The sequence below is a fragment of the Mustela lutreola genome, chromosome 7, assembly GCF_030435805.1.
Source record: "Mustela lutreola isolate mMusLut2 chromosome 7, mMusLut2.pri, whole genome shotgun sequence".
In the NCBI taxonomy this organism is placed as follows: domain Eukaryota; kingdom Metazoa; phylum Chordata; class Mammalia; order Carnivora; family Mustelidae; genus Mustela; species Mustela lutreola.
The window spans coordinates 23,341,697-23,346,629 of NC_081296.1; positions in this window are offsets into that span (position 1 = coordinate 23,341,697).

The window sequence follows — 4,933 nt, forward strand, 5'->3', positions numbered from 1 at the left end:
ATTCTTTGGATGAGAAAACTATTAGCACCGCACCCCACAGCCAGTGGCCCTCTTCGGAGCTCCCTCTCAGTTCCTTCTGCTATTTCTGTTTCCAGGGACAAGAATCATTTGCATGATCCCTTTTAGAAAATGTACACAGTTTGAAAATAACAGAAAGACTATGAGTGGCACACTTAGGACAGAAGAGCCAATAACCTGTTCTGCCCCTTTCCAAATTTTTTCTGATGACTGTAATGTGCCTGTTTTTGTTGAAAACTAAGACTTTCATCGATTAAATGTTCAGGCTTGTGAGCAGCTTGAGCTAGCTCATTGGGATTCAATGACAGCCAGCTGTTTCTCCAGTATTTCAAAGTGTTTTTTACAGGAAAGGTGTGGAGCAGGACTGCTTTTGAAAATGCTGATGGCCTTGGAACCCAAGGTCTGTGGTCAGTCAACTAATGCTTGTTCTCCTGTTGGCAGCTCTAAAATTGGCCTTTGTGGACAGCCACCCAAGCTGCATCCTGGGTCCTTATGGACTCAAGGGTCTAGCATTCGTCTGCCTGCCTATCCCTCCACCCCAGCAACCAGCTGCTCAGAGAATCCCCCCAACTGCTCCCACTGTGCACCCCCAACTTCAGACCAATGAACTTGCCATAGCCCAGGGTATCTTCATGCATGGGATGAAAAATGGCCCCAGTTCCGCTTCCACTGCTCGTTGTAGCAGTGTGCAGGTTAATAGAGACCAGAGCTGGGGACCCTCCTTAGATCCAGCCTGAGTCACTTCCTGAAGTCTGAGATTTCAATAAAATGCAGAGCTCCTGGGCAATAGCTTTAACTTCTCCAATCACCTCTTCTCATTAAACACAGGTTTATTAGGCTCCTACTATGTGCTCTATCCTGTTCCAGATTCTAGTGATTCAGCTGTGGACAAAATTAATAAAACCTTGCCTTTGGAGGCTAATTTCTAGTGGGTAAAAGTGAGCAGGAGATAGAACATAATAGTATGGTAAATAGGGCTAGGGGAAAAAATAATATAACAGAGAAAGGGAAGCAAAAACATGAAGGGAGGGAAGTAAGTATGTGGGAAGAGGAAATGGCGAAGGTGGCAACAAGTGCAAAGGCCCTGAGGTTAGGAGAACAAGTCTTTTTGGGAGCCACGCACCTTTGTTGAACCCCTCATATTACTTAATATGTTTACTTAAGCTATTGACACACACAGCTAAAGGCTTATTAATCTCTTCTCTAAAGTATACTTCTTCAAGTCCTTGTTACTTTTTTTTTTTTTTTTAAGTTTTTGCATTGTTTTTTCAATTACTCAGAGTTTCAGGGCTGGAGAGTGAGGTTCTTGTCTCATGGAGTCCAAGAATGAATCTTGAGGACAAAGGAGAGTGAGTAAAGCCACAGAGTTTTATTGAAAAAAGATCCAGGAAAAGCTCTCAAGAGTGAGAGGGCTCCCAATAGGGTGGCCAGTGGGGACCTCCATGGACAGTCTCTTATTTACAAGTAACCAGGGAGCCTGTGGCCTTATCATTCTTGTGATGTCTTGGTTTGAGTAAGGCCTGGTGATAACATCTTTAACGCCTTACTTCTTCTTTGGGGTCTGGTTATTGTTTGTTGGACACCATATGACTGCCATTTAAAAAAAAAAAAAAAAAAAAAAAAACCACCACCACCACCAAAAACAAACCCACCCCCTACCCTCCTACTCCTCCTACCCTCCCATCCCCCACCCCGCTCTGCTCCCCAGGGCAGGGTGGTCTTGTTTGTTCCCTTGTCTCTGATGTCCTTATACCTCAGCATTTCCGGGATTTCCTTGAGTCTGGTCCATAGCCCACTACCTATCCCTGCCTAACTAGGTCGGCCTGTCCCTTACTCAGTTCCCTGAATACATGTTCCTACAGAAAAAAATAAATTTTTTAGATGGAAAAGTTCCCTGTTTCTCATTAAACACCTGGTCCCCGAAGTTGGTATTTAGTCAAATACTCCCTCTTTTCCGTAATAGTTTCCGGGTTTTCTGTTTCACTTGGGTAGACCAAAACTACCCCAGAATTAGAAAACAAATTTTTCTACATTTGCTTCCAATATTTTTATTGTTTTGGTCTTTAGATCTGATCCCCCACCATCAAATGGGCCATTCTTTGCCCCATTACTATAAATTACTTCCTAAATCATATATTAAATTCCTATATACATCATGGCTCTTCTTTTTTTTTTTTTTAAGATTTTATTTATTTATTTGACAGAGATCACAAGTAGGCAGAGAGGCAGGCAGAGAGAGGAGAAAGCAGGCTCCCTGCTGAGCAGAGAACCTGATGTGGGGCTCGATCCCAGGACCCTAAGACCATAACCCAAGCCAAAGGCAGAGGCTTAACCCACTGAGCCACCCAAGCACCCTCATTATGACTCTTTTTTTATTGACCATTTTTCCTATTTCTACTCCAATACCACACCATCTTAATGACCACAGCTTTATCATGTGTTTGGACATCCAGGAGGACAAGCCCTTCTTAAACAAATATTCAAAAAGGTAGTTCAGGATACTGAGAGTTGGCATAAATTACTTCTTACCTTGAATATTAATCTGCATAGCATTCATATCTTTAAAGTTTTGAGTGTTCCAATCAAAGAACAGAAGCACACCCAGGTTTATTTGGGTGTTTTGGGGGGGCAGGGGATGGCTGAAGCGCCTTTCTTACAGACAGACCTCAGACATTTCGTTGTTTTTTTTTTTTTAAGATTTTATTTATTTATGTGACAGAGAGAGAGAGAGAGAGATCACAAGCAGGCAGAGAGGCAGGCAGAGAGAGAGGGGGAAGCAGGCTTCCCGCTGAGTAGAGAGCTCAATCCAGGGACCCTGAGATCATGACGTGAGCTGAAGGCAGAGGCTTAACCCACTGAGCCACCTCAGCGCCCCCGGATCTCAGACATTCCTTATTCTGGGTTTATGCCTATACATTTCTGATACTTGTTGGCCATTATGAATGGGCTTTTTCTTTTTTCCGGTTATACTTGCTAATTGGGTATTGAGGGTACATAAGAAAACTATTGGCTTGAATATATGCCTGTTGTATCCTGCCACTCTTTTGAGGTCTAATAGTTTTTAAAGTCAATTATCATAGATTTTCTAAGTAGCCCCTCAGATTGTCTATAAATTAAGTTGTTGGGTGTCTAAACCTTCCTCAAACCTCAGTGACTCTGCACTCACTACTGACACTAAAATTGCCCTTAATCCTAACCAAGAACAGAGAAAAATATTATTTATATACATACACCAGAAAATAGGGGCCCCATAAAGTCCTAGAGCATGTTCTCAGTATGGATCTCTCTAATATCCAGGAGGATATTAGATATTTTCCACCCTCATTTATCTATGTGGGAATTTCTTCACTGTTAAGAACACAACTATTCTGGGGTGGCTCAGTCAGTTAAGCCTCTGCCTTTGGCTCTGGTCATGATTCCAGGGTCCTGGGATCAAGCCCCCCAGTGGGCTCCCTGCTCAGCAGGGTGTCTGCCTGTCCCTCTTCCTCTGCCTCTTCCCCTTCTCTATCTCTCCAATAAATAAAAATCTTTACATTAAAAAAAAAAAACCCACACACAACTGTTTTAGCCATTCCCAAGGTATTTTGTGAAATTTGAAAGAAAAATCCAGTATTTAAACAAAAGGGCTAGCAAGCTACTAGATTTTATTTAATAAGTAAACAAATTCCTCTTGTAGCTGTTGTTACTTTTTGGTCAGGGAGCCATAGTCCTGAAAAAAAGGAGAACGAAAAAGCCAGATCAAGACTTAGCAAAAATGGGAGGAAAGATATATAAGACAGAAGAAAAATATAGACAAACCTTTCTCCTAGAAAATGCAGGAGAAATAGTACTCTGTGATGTATCAGAGCAAATTGCTAGAAATTTTAAAACACGAATCTTCTATTAATTCACAATTCTTCAGTGACATTATACAGACTAGTATCTTTCTATGCCAGCTTCCCATGGAATATGGAACATAATCCCAACATTGCCGTATGGTTTCTAACATATCAATTCTTTGATTGTTTTAAAACAGTTTCAAATGGTTGTTTCTGAATACTATAAGTCTAAAGCTTTCCTTTTTTAAACACTTTTTAAAAATATTTTATTTATTTATTTACTTAACAGGCAGAGATCCCAAGTAGGCAGAGAGGCAGGCAGAGAGAGAAGGAAGCAGGTTTCCCCCCATAGCAGAGAGTTTGACATGGGGCTCGATCCCAGGACCCTGGGATCATGACCCGAGTCAAAGGCAAAGGCTTTAACCCACTGAGCCACCCAGGCATCCCTAAAGTTTTCCTTTTTTAAGAAAAGATTTTTTTTATTTATTTGAGAGAGAACACAAGCAGGGAGAGTGGCAGAAAGAGGGAGAAACAGACTCTCTGCTGAGCAGGGAGCCCAATGCAGGGCTCCATCCCAGTACCCTGGAATCATGACCTGAACCAAAGGCACTTAAACAACTGAGCCACCCAGGCACCCCTAAAATTTTCTACTTTTAAATCAGTAAATGCCGTGAGCATTTGAAAGCTATTCTTTTTTAAAAAGATTTTATTTATTTACTTGACAAGGAGAGAGAGCACACAAGTAGGCAGAGCAGCAGGCAGAGAGAGGAGGAAGACAGGTTCCCCAGTGAGCAGGGAGCCAGATGCAGGACTCGATCCCAGGACGCTGGGATCATGACCTGAGCCGAAGGCAGTCACTTAACCAACTGAGCCACCCAGGCGCCCTTGAAAGCTCGTCTTTAGTGGGAAATTTAAAAGCATGAACACGTGGTGTCAGAAACCTGCAAAAAGGTGAAGTAAAGCTTTAGGTCCTTCCTCACATGGGTGTTGGAGCCAAATCTCGCCTAGGAAACCAGCAACAGCACGAGGAAAAAATATCTGTTGCTAATTGCTTCAGTGAGCAATTCCACAGTAGTAAAAACCATAAATACTATAAT